The sequence below is a fragment of the Phyllobates terribilis genome, unplaced genomic scaffold (assembly GCF_046119375.1).
Source record: "Phyllobates terribilis strain yellow unplaced genomic scaffold, ASM4611937v1 Scaffold_4__5_contigs__length_816908805, whole genome shotgun sequence".
Lineage (NCBI taxonomy): Eukaryota > Metazoa > Chordata > Amphibia > Anura > Dendrobatidae > Phyllobates > Phyllobates terribilis.
Window position 1 is genome coordinate 402,018,355 of NW_027362764.1, and position 15,509 is coordinate 402,033,863.

The 15,509-nt window shown below is 48.4% G+C and overlaps 1 protein-coding gene across 24 annotated transcripts in view; it reads left to right on the forward strand.

Moving 5' to 3' along the window:
• LOC141265438 (NFX1-type zinc finger-containing protein 1-like) overlaps positions 1-15,509 on the forward strand; it is a 391,532-nt gene that overhangs the window by 157,830 nt on the left and 218,193 nt on the right. The window lies entirely within an intron of this gene.

Here is a 15,509-nt window from a genome sequence, read left to right on the forward strand (position 1 = left end):
TTTTTTCAAGTTTTTCCACATACAAAGAATGGAGAGGTCTGTAATTTTTATCGTGGATACACTTCAACTGTGAGAGACAGAATCTAAAAATAAAGACTAGAAAATCACATTGTATGATTTTTAAATAATTAATTTGCATTTTTTTGCATGAAATAAGTATCTGATCACCAGCCAACCAGAAAGAATTCTCGCTCTCACAGACCTGTTAGTTTTCTTTAAGAAGCCATCCTACTCTGCACTTATTACCTGTATTAGCTGCACCTCTTTGAACTTGTTACCTGTATAAAAGACACGTGTCCACACACTCAATCAGTCACACTCCAACCTCTCCACCATGGCCAAGACCAAAGAGTTGTCTAAGGACACCAGGGACAAAATTGTAGACTTGCTCAAGGCTGGGATGGGCCACAGGACAATAGGCAAGCAGCTTGTTGAGAAGGCAACAGCAATTGGCACAATTATTAGAAAATGGAAGAAATACAAGATGGCTCCATGCAAGATCTTGCCTTGTGGGGTAAGGATGATTCTGAGAAAGGTCAGGAATCAGCCCAGAACTACGCGGCAGGACCTGGTCAATGACCTTAAGAGAGCTGGGACCACAGTCTTAAACATTACCATTAGTAACACATTGCGATGTCATGGATGAAAATCTTGCAGGGCACGCAAGGTCCTCCTGCTCACGCCAGCACATGTCCAGGCCCGTGTAACGGGTCTGGGAGACGGAACCTCTGAGCAACTTATACAAGGGGGCGGTCCTTGTAAGGAAGCGGGTGGCGACCAGGGAAGACAGGCAGGTAGTCACAGCAGGTGACCGGGACAGTCTCTGGGTAAACGGGCAGGAGGTCACAGCAAGTGACCGGGGCAGTCTCTGGGTGAACGGGCAGGAGGTCACGGCAAGTGACCGGGACAGTCTTTGGGTGAACGGGCAGGAGGTCACGGCAAGTGACCGGGACAGTCTCTGGGTAAAGGGTAGGTACGACCTGTGACGGCTGAGCCTCCAGGTAGGCTAGCAGGCAGATGGCAGATGTGTGCTCCCAGGTGAGCAGGCGAGAGTCTCTGGATAAGCAGGTGGTCACAGCATGTGACGGCGGAGCCTCCGGGTAGGCTAACAGGCAGGTAGCAGATGAGCGCTCCCAGGTGAGCGGGCAAGAGTCTCTGGACTGGCAGGTGAACACAGCACGTGACGGCGGAGCCTCCAGGTAGGCTAGCAGACAGGTAGCAGATGAGCGCTCCCAGGTGAGCGGGCAAGAGTCTCTGGACTGGCAGGTGGTCACAGCACGTGACGGCGGAGCCTCCAGGTAGGCTAGCAGACAGGTAGCAGATGAGCGCTCCCAGGTGAGCGGGCAAGAGTCTCTGGACTGGCAGGTGGTCACAGCACGTGACGGCGGAGCCTCCAGGTAGGCTAGCAGACAGGTAGCAGATGAGCGCTCCCAGGTGAGCGGGCAAGAGTCTCTGGACTGGCAGGTGGTCACAGCACGTGACGGCGGAACCTCCAGGTAGGCTAGCAGGCAGGTAGCAGGTGGGCGCTCCCAGGTGAGCGGGCAAGCTGGTCCATAGACAGACTGACAGGTGTCGGAAGGCAGACCGTCGGACCTCAGGCTAGCAAGCAGGTAAGCGGATAACAGGCAGGAATCAGACAGCAATCTGGCAGGAAACTGGCAGGTAACTGGAAACGGGACCTGAGGGCTGAAGTAGAGTAGTGAACAGTGCAACAACATTGCTCGGGCACCTTCATTTTGGAGGAGGTGCCTTATATATGGTGAAGTCCTCCGGCCATTGGCCGGGGACTCCTTAGGACGGCGCGCGTGGCCCCTTTAAGAGGAGGGGAGCGTGCGCGCGCCCTAAGCACCGTGGCCGGGAAGGAGCGCGCGCTGCCAGCAGAGCAGGAGGAGGACGCCGGGCTCGGAGCAGAGAGGTGAGGGGAACAGCGTCCCTGCCTAGCAGAGGGTAGGGACGCCGACGCTACAGTACCCCCCCCTTTAGGCCCCCCCTTTTTTAGGCCAGACAGAAATTTAGCAAGGATAAGAGGGGCATGGATGTGCTCCCGGGGCTCCCACTTTCTCTCTTCAGGACCAAACCCCTTCCAATCTACTAGAAAAAAGGTCTTTCCTCTTACCCTTTTTGTGGCCAGAATGTTCTCTACCTCAAACTCGTTTTCAGTGGAAACCGGAGCAGGAGGCGTACCTGTAGACTTGGAAAAAGAGTTAAGTACCACGGGTTTGAGGAGAGATACATGGAAGGAGTTAGGGATCCGCAAGTTGGCCGGGAGTTTCAATTTATAGGCCACCGGGTTGATCTGACTGATGACCTCCAGAGGACCGATGAACCGAGGCCCTAACTTATAGGAAGGAATCTTGAGCCGGACATACTTGGACGAGAGCCAGACTTTATCCCCAGGACGGAATTGTGGAGGATCCAGGCGTTTTTTGTCAGCATGTCTTTTCATACGCTCGGACGACTGAAGGAGTGCGGACCGGGTACTCTCCCATATGGAGGAAAATTTGTTAACAAGAGATTCCGCAGCCGGATTATCCACCGAGGTGGAGACGGGAAATGGGATCCGAGGATGCTGACCGAAGACTACAAAAAACGGGGATTTGGAGGAAGATTCGCTCTCGTGATTGTTGTAAGAGAATTCGGCCCAAGACAGGAGATCCACCCAGTCAGAATGGTGGGCATTAACGAAGTGCCGGAGGTAACTGGTCAGGATCTGATTGATCCGCTCCACTTGACCATTAGACTGTGGGTGGTAAGCGGAGGAGAAGTCCAGGGTGACGTCTAGCAATTTACAAGTGGCTCTCCAGAAACGTGAGGTGAACTGTACCCCACGATCCGACACGATGTGGAGGGGCAGGCCATGAAGACGGAAGATGTGGCGGATAAAGTCTTTAGCCAGCTCGGGTGCAGACGGGAGGCCTGGCAGGGGAATAAAGTGAGCCATCTTGGAAAAGTGGTCAGCGACCACCCAAATGACCGTACAACCGGCAGAGACGGGGAGATCAGTTATGAAGTCCATAGCAATATGCTGCCAGGGGGCAGCAGGCACAGGAAGCGGAAGGAGGCGACCGGCTGGCAGGTGTCTCGGGACTTTGTTGCGGGCGCAGGACACACAGGCAGAAACAAAGTCTATTACGTCCTTGTGCAGGGTAGGCCACCAGTAGTGCCGGGTAATAAGCTGGAGGGTCTTTTTCTGACCGGCGTGGCCAGCTAGTTTAGACGAATGGCCCCAGTGTAGGATCTTCTCCCGATCAGGTACTGAAACGAACGTCTTACCGGGAGGGAGACGATTTAGACTCACGGGAGCCACCTGCATTACTCTGGCGGGATCGATGATATGTTTAGGTTCTTCCTCGAGATCGGACACCAGAAAGGATCGGGACAAGGCGTCTGCTTTGATGTTTTTGTCAGCCGGGCGAAAATGAAGAACAAAATCAAAGCGAGCAAAAAACAAGGACCACCGGGCTTGGCGCGGGTTAAGTCTCTGGGCATGCTGGAGGTAAGCCAAGTTCTTGTGGTCAGTGTAAATTATTACCGGGTGAAGAGCCCCCTCGAGTAGGTAACGCCACTCCTCCAATGCCAGCTTGATGGCCAATAACTCTCGGTCTCCTATGGAATAGTTGCGCTCAGAAGAGGAGAAGCGTTTGGAGAAGAAGCCACAAGATACCATTCTCCCGGAAGACGATTTTTGGGTAAGTACCGCTCCGGCTCCAGAGGAGGAGGCGTCAACTTCCAGGAAGAACTGCTTGTTGCCGTCCGGGCGATGCAGCACCGGGGCGGAAGAGAAGGCCTGTTTTAAGGAAAGAAAGGCCTCCTCTGCTTCGGGCGGCCACTCTCTGGGATTAGTGCCCTTACGGGTGAGCGCGGAAATTGGGGCAGTCTGGGAAGAGAAGTGCGGTATGAAGAGGCGGTAGTAGTTGGCGAAGCCCAGGAACCGCTGAATAGCCTTCAACCCCTCCGGTCGAGGCCATTTCTCGATGGCAGACAGTTTCTCTGGATCCATTCGGAGGCCGGTCTGAGAAATAATGTAGCCCAAAAACGGAAGCGAGGTCTGCTCAAAGAGGCACTTCTCATATTTAGTGAAGAGGTGATTCTGCCTGAGCCTGAGCAGGACCTGACGAACATCCCTCCGGTGAGTCTGGAGATCCGGAGAGAAGACCAAGATGTCGTCCAGGTACACCACTACGCAGGAGTAGAGAAGGTCCCGGAAGATGTCATTGACCAACTCTTGAAAGACGGCAGGAGCATTACAGAGACCAAAGGGCATTACCAGATACTCATAGTGGCCGTCCCGGGTGTTGAATGCAGTCTTCCATTCATCCCCCTGACGGATACGGACCAGGTTGTACGCCCCACGGAGGTCCAGTTTGGTGAAGATTCTAGCCCCCCTCAGACGATCAAATAACTCCGGAATGAGCGGAAGGGGGTACTTATTCTTCACCGTGATCTGGTTAAGGCCTCTATAGTCTATACAGGGACGGAGAGAGCCGTCCTTCTTTTTAACGAAAAAGAAGCCTGCTCCCGCCGGGGAGGTAGATTTCCGGATGAATCCCCGGGCCAGATTCTCCTCAATATATTCGGACATCGACCGGGTCTCAGCAGCGGACAATGGGTAAATACGCCCACGGGGAGGCGTAGTACCGGGTAACAGGTCGATAGGACAGTCGTATGGTCTATGAGGGGGTAATGTCTCTGCCTCCTTTTTATTAAAGACATCAGCAAATGACCAATAAGGAATCGGAAGTCCAGGTAGATTAGTTGGGGTAGGAGAAGGACGGACGGGATGAACGGGAACCAAACAAGTCTTATGGCAGTCCTGTCCCCAGCGAAGGACCTCTCCGGTCTGCCAGTCAAGCACGGGTGCATGTTTCTGGAGCCAAGGTAGGCCTAGTAAGAGGGCGTGAGAGAGTCCAGGCAGAACATGAAAAGAGATGTTCTCAGAATGCAGCATTCCCACCTGCAGAGTAATGGATTCGGTGATGAGTTGGATGGGACGTGGTAAGAGGCCCCCATCCACGGCAGCGACAGATAAGGGTACAGCCAGAGGTTTGGTGGGAATGCGGTGTTTTTCTACCAGGGACTGTGAAATAAGATTCCCGGCTGCTCCAGAGTCAAGTTGGGCTAGTTCGAAAAAACGGTTCTCCCCGCAGATAATTGAGACTGACAGCAGCAGAGATGGAGAGGATTTATTCTTGTCTAGGTCGACCTCTCTGAGCGAACCTAGACACAGGCGTTTCCCGACCTCTCCGGGCAGGTGCGGATCCGGTGCTCCTTGCTGCCACAGTAGAAGCAGCTCCCCTCGGCACGGCGTAAGTCCTGACGAGTTTTGACCATCTTGGTCTGGTCGACCTGCATAGGCTCAGGAGAGTGTACCTGGGGAGAAACGGAGGGAGTGACGGGTTTCTGGAAGGTAGGAGCTAGACGTGGAAACCTCCTCTCACGGGTGACCTCTTTGGCACGCTCCTGGAACCGTAGGTCAATCCGGGTGGCAAGAGTTATTAAGTCATCGAGAGTGGTAGAATGTCCCGACCGGCAAGTTCATCTTTAATACGGCCGGACAGACCCTCCCAGAAGACAGACACCAGAGCGTCGTTATCCCAGGCCAGCTCCGAGGCAAGGGTACGGAACCGTATGGCATATTGGCCCACGGTGAGACTTCCCTGACGGAGGCGTAGCAGAGACGATGCGGATGAGGTCTTCCGTCCGGGTTCGTCGAAGACTTTCCGGAAAGCCGTGAGAAAGGCAGGCAAGTCAGACACCAGGGGGTCTCCTCTCTCCCATAGAGGATTTAGCCAAGCCAGTGCCTCCCCCGTGAGATGGGACATGATGAAGGCTACTTTGGCCCGGTCGGAGTTAAACTGGTGGGACAGGAGTTCAAAGTGCAGGGTGCACTGGTTTATGAAGCCCCGAGCCAGAGCGGAGTCGCCTCCAAAGCGAGGAGGTGCAGAAAGCCGGGGTCCGGAGCAGGATACCATGGTATTGGTGGGCAGCGGAGCTGCCGGGTTGCGAGTCGAGACACTAGCGGTGGTTGCTGGTGGAGCAGTCAGAGTGTCCAGGCGAGAATTGACATTCCGCAGGTGACTCAGGATGGACTCCTGTTGGAACCTCTGACGGGACAGTTCATGACAAAGGTCCGAGAGCGAGGGAGCTTGGGTGCCACCGGGTTCCATGGCCCGAGCAAACTGTAACGGGTCTGGGAGGCGGAACCTCTGAGCAACTTATACAAGGGGGCGGTCCTTGTAAGGAAGCGGGTGGCGACCAGGGAAGACAGGCAGGTAGTCACAGCAGGTGACCGGGACAGTCTCTGGGTAAACAGGCAGGAGGTCACAGCAAGTGACCGGGGCAGTCTCTGGGTGAACGGGCAGGAGGTCATGGCAAGTGACCGGGACAGTCTTTGGGTGAACGGGCAGGAGGTCACGGCAAGTGACCGGGACAGTCTCTGGGTAAAGGGTAGGTACGACCTGTGACAGCTGAGCCTCCAGGTAGGCTAGCAGGCAGATGGCAGATGTGTGCTCCCAGGTGAGCAGGCGAGAGTCTCTGGATAAGCAGGTGGTCACAGCATGTGACGGCGGAGCCTCCGGGTAGGCTAACAGGCAGGTAGCAGATGAGCGCTCCCAGGTGAGCGGGCAAGAGTCTCTGGACTGGCAGGTGGACACAGCACGTGACGGCGGAGCTTCCAGGTAGGCTAGCAGACAGGTAGCAGATGAGCGCTCCCAGGTGAGCGGGCAAGAGTCTCTGGACTGGCAGGTGGTCACAGCACGTGACGGCGGAACCTCCAGGTAGGCTAGCAGGCAGGTAGCAGGTGGGCGCTCCCAGGTGAGCGGGCAAGCTGGTCCATAGACAGACTGACAGGTGTCGGAAGGCAGACCGTCGGACCTCAGGCTAGCAAGCAGGTAAGCGGATAACAGGCAGGAATCAGACAGCAATCTGGCAGGAAACTGGCAGGTAACTGGAAACGGGTCCTGAGGGCTGAAGCAGAGTAGTGAACAGTGCAACAACATTGCTCGGGCACCTCCATTTTGGAGGAGGTGCCTTATATATGGTGAAGTCCTCCGGCCATTGGCCGGGGACTCCTTAGGACGGCGCGCGCGGCCCCTTTAAGAGGAGGGGAGCGCGCGCGCGCCCTAAGCACCGTGGCCGGGAAGGAGCGCGCGCTGCCAGCAGAGCAGGAGGAGGACGCCGGGCTCAGAGCGGAGAGGTGAGGGGAACAGCGTCCCTGCCTAGCAGAGGGCAGGGACGCCGACGCTACAGCCCGTTTGGAGTTTGCCAATGACTGTCTGGATGATCCAGAGGAGGCATGTGAGAAGGTCATGTGGTCTGATGAGAAAAAAATAGAACTTTTCACACTTTATCAACTCCACTTGCCGTGTTTCGAGGAAGAAGAAGTATGAGTACAACCCTAAGAACACCATCCCAACCTTGAAGCATGATGGGGGAATCATCATACTTTGGGGGTGCTTTTCTGCAAAGGGGACAGGATGACTGCACTGTATTGAAGGGAGGATGGATGGGCTCATGTATCATGGGATTTTGGCCAACAACCTCCTTCCCTCAGTGAGAGCACTGAAGATGGGTTGTGGCTGGGTCTTCCAGCATAACAATGACCCGAAACACACAGCTAGGGCAACTAAGGAGTGGCTCTTTAAGAAGCATTCCAAGGTCCTGGAGTGTCCTATCCAGCCTCCAGACCTGAACCCAATAGAAAATCTTTGGAGGATGCTGAAACTCAATGTTGCCCAGTGACATCCCCGAAACCTGAAATGTCTGGAGAAGATCTGTATGGAGCAGTGGGCCAAAATCCCTGCTGCAGTGTGTGCAAACTTGGTCAAGAACTACAGGAAACGTTTGACCTCTGTAATTCCAAACAAAGGTTTCTGTACCAAATATTAAGTTCTGTTTTTCTATTGCATCAAATACTTATTTCATGCAATAAAATGCAAATTAATTATGTAAAAATCATACAATGTGATTTTTTGGATTTTTTTTTAAGATTCTGTCTCTCGCAGTTGAAGTGTGCCTTCGATAAAAATTACAGATGTCTCCTGTTAGGGGGACGGTTGCAACAACTTTATTAAAATGGAAAGCAACCGAACCCAGGGTCCGCGATGCAGCCTAGAAGACTGCGGCCGAACATCCACCGGGAAAGAATGTGAAACAACCAACTAAAGTATAAATCCCTCCAGTGTTACTACACACCGGGACGGGAAAGGATTTGCACTATCTCCGTTAACTGCACGGGAGATGTGCGACAAATAACGTAGCCGTAGCTCTGTTGACTGCACAGAGACTACGCAGCAGGCGCTAGGAAGTGTGTGTGACTCACGCCGGAGTGTACGTGCTCCCAGCCGGTGTGTGACCGGCCTGCGGAGCAACTCTCCAAGTGGCTAACAGGCGTGCCAGGGATACGGAACCCGCAGTCTGCTCGGGGTGTATAGCAACCCCCTTGCTGGAGCCAGACTGACAAACGGGAACTACCTGCCTAAGCACATCTAAGCCTGTCTAAGCGACCTGTGCTAATTAGCCGAGCGAACTCTGGCATCGGCAGGTCACGGAGAGAGCAGCTAGGGAGCACGAGGAGCCTGCCAAAGTGACCTGTGCTAATCAGCCGAGCGAACTCTGGCATCGGCAGGTCACGGAGAGAGCAGCTAGGGAGCACTTGGAGCCCAAACAGACAAGCGTCCACACAAGAACACAACCTAAACGGAATGATCAGAGTGCACCGCCATGCTTGTGGTCGGGCTATTTAAAGACTAAGCCCTGCCCACAGTCGCATTATTGGTCGCACTATTGATGACGTCACCAGCGGCCAATCAGGCGGTACTGGGTCACTGGATCAGGTGACACCCAACCACCAATCAGCAGCCCTGTTCCCCTCCGCAACCTATGCTTAACACTACTAGGAACAAAGACACAAAAGACAGCTTGTACATCTCGTGCACTAGCTAGACACTGGGAACAATGGCAATGCTGAGCAGCATCTGCCCCAGCTGAACTAAAATGGGAGACCACATAATCCACTGATGATTCTGACCCAATTTCAGATCCAGCCAATGCCTAACATCTCCATTCTTTGTACGTGGGAAAACTTGCAAAATCAGCAGTGTATCAAATACTTATCTTCCCCACTGTATATCATTTTATGACAAAGTATTCAGTATACATTATGTTTTAATCATTTAATCCTCTGCTCTTTCTGGGATTCTCGGCAATGAACTCCATTTGTGTTTTTTTTAATGTGTCCGTTTGTTCAGACAGTCATAGAGATGTGGTCTGCTATGTCTCTTTTTCCGACAGACAATGCTGAAACCCTGAACGTAGTGTGAACAGGGCCTTACAGATTTCACAAATAAATATCTGATTTTGTTTTAAAACACATATAAATCACGTACACTTTTACCAAACACACAGTGAAACAAAGGTACACAGTGATGCACACATGCGTAAACATACACAGGTGCACTCTTACACTTAAATTCTAAGTATGGGCATGTTGACCCCTTGCAGTAAAGTGCTAACCCCCCCCCCAATAGAGCATAATCATAATATATAACAATATTCTAATAAGTGTCATTTTATTGCGAGGGGTGTACATAATTGCATCATTTTATTATTGTACTCTAGGGAGGTGTAATTTTACTGCAAAAGGTTTATATGAATTACATACAACCCCTTCTCAAAAACAAATGTCCCCCTGGAGCATAAATCTATACAGTATAGGTCTTGTTGTAAAATTATGCCCTGTGAAGTTATATAATTACTAGCAGCCCGAGTTCGGCAACAAATAAGTTTCAGAAGCTAGAAAACTGTGCTCTATATAATAAAAACAAACTCAAATTGCTCCATTTACTTTCAGCCTTTTTATACGATAAACAACAAAGTTGTTATAATTAATAAATTAGTAAATGGCATTACGGAAAACAAAAATAAAATTTAGAAGATTACAGAGACGTTCGCCATTTCAGAAAGTGAATTGCCCAGGGCAGAGCCCGTGAAAATCTCTCTGTATGCCTTATTACCTTCAGCTGATCCTGTTAAAATCTCTGCCTCAAGAACATATCTATTCAATTATGTTACAACTATTCATGTACCATTGCAGAGTCTTCGTTTTGTATTCAAATTTCTGAACAACATAATAATGCTGCCCACCTTAAGTCTAAGGCAATGACTTGGCATGCCTGATGGGGTTAAGCTATTTAAAAATTCAATAGAAAAATGTTCCCTTTCATCGTTGCCATCTACAACAACTGAGTCATTGCTCCAACGTCAGCTCATGTTTTTCTCGGACTCACCTCAACATTAAGCTCTTTATGTAGTAAAATGAGCCCTTACATAGCCCCCTGCACACAGTATGAGCCCCCACAGAGCCCATACCTACAGTATGAGCTTTCACATAGCCCCCTAAAAACAGTATGAGGCCCCACATAATTCCCTAAAAACAGTATGAGCCCCCATATAGCACCTAAATACAGTATCATCCCTCACATAGCCTCTTAAATGAATTATGATCCCCAAATAGCCTCTCTATATACAGTATGAGCCCTACATAGCCCCCTAAATAAAGTATGATCCCCCACATAGCCTCTCTATGTACAGTATGAGCCCCCTCATATCCACCTATATACAGGCACATATTCCATACATATATGAAAAAAAAAAACACAACAGATACACACCTTGCCCCTGTTTACCCCGGTGCTTTGCTCTGGTCTTTGTTGTGTGCACTCTCTGCACAGCACACGCAATGTAGTGACGACATCGCGTCTGTTGTCTCAGTTGCACACACTGATTAGTGGAAGAAGGAGTCGGTGGCCCCTCCTCCACCAATATATTCACTGTCGTCTCCATCCTGAGGTCTGTTTATATATGTATATATATATATGTACATATACACTACCGTTCAAAAGTTTGGGGTCACCCAGACAATTTTGTGTTTTCCATGAAAACTCATACTTTTATTTATCAATTGAGTTGCAAAATGATTAGAAAATATAGTCCAGACACTGACAAGGTTAGAAATAATGATTTTTATTGCAAAGAATAATTTTCTCCTTCAAACTTTGCTTTCGTCAAAGAATGCTCACTTTGCAGCAATTACTGCATTGCAGACCTTTGGCATTCTAGCTGTTAATTTGAGGTAATCTTGAGAAATTTCACCCCATGCTTCCTGAAGCCCCTTCTACAAGTTGGATTGGCTTGATGGGCACTTTTTGCATACCATACGGTCAAGCTGCTCCCACAACAGCTCAATGGGGTTGAGATCTGGTGACTGCACTGGCCACTCCATTACAGATAGAATACAAGCTGCCTGCTTCTTCCCTAAATAGTTCATGCATAATTTGGAGGTGTGCTTTGGGTCGTTGTCCTGTTGTAGGATGAAATTTGCTCCAATCAAGTGCTGTCCACAGGGTATGGCATGGCGTTGCAAAGTGGAGTGATAGCCTTCCTTATTCAAAATCCTATTTACCTTGTACAAATCTCCCACTTTACCAGCACCAAAGCAACCCCAGACCATCACATTACCTCCACCATGCTTGACAGATGGCGTCAGGCACTCTTCCAGCATCTTTTCAGTTGTTCTGCATCTCACAAATGTTCTTCTGTGTGATCCAAACACCTCAATCTTTGATTCGTCTGTCCATAAAGCTTTTTCCAATCTTCCTCTGTCCAATGTCTGTGTTCTTTTGCCCATATTAATCTTTTCCTTTTATTAGCCAGTCTCAGCTATGGCTTTTTCTTTGCCATTTTGCCCTGAAGGCCAGCATCCTGGAGTCGCCTCTTCACTGTAGACGTTGACACTGGCGTTTTGCGTGTACTATTTAATGAAGCTGCCAGTTGAGGAGCTATGAGGCGTCGATTTCTCAAACTAGAGACTCTAATGCACTTGTCTTGTTGCTCAGTTGTGCAGCGGGGCCTCCCACTTCTCTTTCTACTCTGGTTAGAGCCTGTTTGTGCTTTCCTCTGAAGGGAGTAGTACAAACCGTTGTAGGAAATCTTCAGTTTCTTGGCAATTTCTCACATGGAATAGCCTTTATTTCTAAGAACAAGAATGGACTGTCGAGTTTCACATGAAAATTCTCTTTTTCTGGCCATTTTGAGAGTTTCATAGAACAAACAAATGTAATGCTTCAGATTCTCAACTAGCTCAAAGGAATGTCAATTTTATAGCTTTTCAAATCAGCCAAATCGTTTTCAGCTGGGCTAACATACTTGTGCAGTGGTTTTCTAGGGTTTTCTAAACATCCATTAGCCTTCTTACACAGTTAGCAAACACAATGTACCATCAAAACACTGGAGTGGTGGTTGTTGGAAATGGGCCTCTATATATCTATGTAGATATTGCAATAAAAACAAGACATTTGCAGCTAGAATAGTCATTTACCACATTAACAATGTATAGAGTGTATTTCTGATTCATTTAATGTTAGCTTCATTGAAAAAAAATATGCTTTTCTTTAAAAAATAATGAAATTATTAAATGACCCCAAACTTTTGAACTGTAGTGTATATATATATATATATATATATATATATATATATATATATATATACACACATTATATATACACACTATACATACAGAACAGACCAAAAGTTTGGACACACCTTCTCATTTAAAGATTTTTCTGTATTTTCATGACTTTGAAAATTGTACATTCACACTGAAGGCATCAAAACTATGAATTAACCCATGTGGAATTATATACTTAACAAAAACGTGTGAAACAACTGAAAATATGTCTTATATTCTAGGTTCTTCAAAGTAGCCACCTTTTGCTTTGATGACTGCTTTGCACACTCTTGGCATTCTCTTGATGAGCTTCAAAAGGTAGTCACATGGAAATGGTCTTCCAACAATCTTGAAGGAGTTCCCAGAGATGCTTAGCACTTGTTGGCCCTTTTGCCTTCACTCTGCGGTCTAGCTCACCCCAAACCATCTCGATTGGGTTCAGGTCTGGTGACTGTGGAGGCCAGGTCATCTGGCGTAGCACCCCATCACTCTCCTTCTTAGTCAAATAGCCCTTACACAGCCTGGAGGTGTGTTTGGGGTCATTGTCCTGTTGAAAAATAAATGATGGTCCAACTAAACGCAAACAGGATGGAATAGCATGCCGCTGCAAGATGCTGTGGTAGCCATGCTGGTTCAGTATGCCTTCAATTTTGAATAAATCCCCAACAGTGTCACCAGCAAACCACCCGCACACCATCACACCTCCTCCTCCATGCTTCACGGTGGGAACCAGGCATGTAGAGTCCATCCGTTCACCCCCTCTTAGTCGCACAAAGACACGGTGGTTGGAACCAAAGATCTCAAATTTGGACTCATCAGACCAAAGCACAGATTTCCACTGGTCTAAGTATCCATTTCTTGTGTTCTTTAGCCCAAACAAGTCTCTTCTGCTTGTTGCCTGTCCTTAGCAGTGGTTTCCTAGCAGCTATTTTACCATGAAGGCCTACTGCACAAAGTCTCCTCTTAACAGTTGTTGTAGAGATGTGTCTGCTGCTAGAACTCTGTGTGGCATTGACCTGGTCTCTAATCTGAGCTGCTGTTAACCTGCGATTTCTGAGGCTGGTGACTCGGATAAACTTATCCTTAGAAGCAGAGATGACTCTTGGTCTTCCTTTGTTGGGGCAGTCCTAATGTGTGCAAGTTTCTTTGTAGCGCTTGATGGTTTTTGCAACTGCACTTGGGGACACATTCAAAATTTGCCCAATTTTTCGGACTGACTGACCTTCATTTCTTAAAGTAGTGATGGCCACTCATTTTTCTTTACTTAGCTGCTTTTTTCTTGCCATAATACAAATTCTAACAGTCTATTCAGTAGGACTATCAGCTGTGTATCCACCTGACTTCTGCACAACACAACTGATGGTCCCAACCCCATTTATAAGGCAAGAAATCCCACTTATTAAACCTGACAGGGCACACCTGTGAAGTGAAAACCATTTCCGGTGACTACCTCTTGAAGCTCATCAAGAGAATGCCAAGAGTGTGCAAAGCAGTCATCAAAGCAAAAGGTGGCTACTTTGAAGAACCTAGAATATAAGACATATTTTCAGTTGTTTCACACTTTTTTGTTAAGTATATAATTCCACATGGGTTAATTCATAGTTTTGATGCCTTCAGTGTGAATGTACAATTTTCAAAGTAATGAAAATACAGAAAAATCTTTAAATGAGAAGGTGTGTCCAAACTTTTGGTCTGTACTGTATGTACACACATCATATATACACACATTATATGTACATTATAAACACACATTATATTTTGTAGACAGGCAGCTGGTAAAATCTTGAATAAGAGGAACTGAGAGGGTAAATAATAATAATAATCTTTATTTATATAGCGCCAACATATTCCACACTCTTTACAATTCAGAGGTTCATATAGAACAGTCATAAGTAACAGGTAAAGATAAAACAATAATTAAAGCAAAAATAATGACGACCGTGCTTGTAAGAGCTTACAATCTACAATGAGGTGGGGGTGACACACAGTACAGGTGCTTATTTACAATGATTGGAATGGGGGATAGTTAAAGGCTGCATGAGCTAGAGACTGGCCAGTATTTGTAGTGCTTTTGGGTGCGGTGGAGTTTGGTGGAGAATTATGTTTGGAGAAATAGTGAATGGGCTATATATAAAAGGACCTCGATTAGGGAACGTGATAGCCCGCCCTAAACAAATGTGTTTTTAGGGAGTGCCTAAAACTGTGTAAGTTGTGATTAGTCCTAAAATCTTGGGGAAGAGCATTCCAAACAATAGTTGCAGCTAGGGAGAAGTCTTGGAGCTGTGAGTGCTAGGTACGGGTTAGTGCGGATGTTAGTCGAAAATCTCTTGAGGAGCGTAGAGAACTGGTAGGCCGATAAACAGATATAAGGGAGGAGATGTAGGGGGGTGCTGCACTGTGGAGGACTTTGTGGGTGAGAACAAGCAGTTTAAATTGGATCCTACAATGTATGAGCAGCCAGTGCAATGACTGGCACAGAGCAGAAGTCTCCGAGTAACGATTAGCCAGATAGATGACTCTGGCTGCTGCATTAAGGATGGACTGGAGAGGGGAAAGTCGAGTGAGGGGGAGGCCAATTAATAGAGAATTACAGTAGTCCAGGGGGGAGTGGATGAGGGTGACAGTGACGGTTTTTGTTGTTTCCATGGTGAGAAACGAGCGGATTCTAGAGATGTTCTTCAGGTGTAAGCGAAAAGAGGGGGCAAGAGATTGTATATGGGAGGTGAAGGAAAGATCGGTGTCAAACATAATGCTCAAACAGCGGGCCTGCTGGCTTGGTGTTATTGTAGTGCCACACACGGAGAGGGAGATGTCAGATTTAGGGAGGTAAGTAGACGGCGGGAGCAGAAGAAGTTTTGTTTTAGAACGGTTGAGTTTCAGATACAGAGCGGTCATGATGTTGGAAACTGCAGAAAGTCACTGGTGTTCTGTAGTACAGCAGGGGTGAGGTCAGGGGATGAAGTGTATAGTTGTGTGTCATCAGCATAAATATGGTACTGAAAGC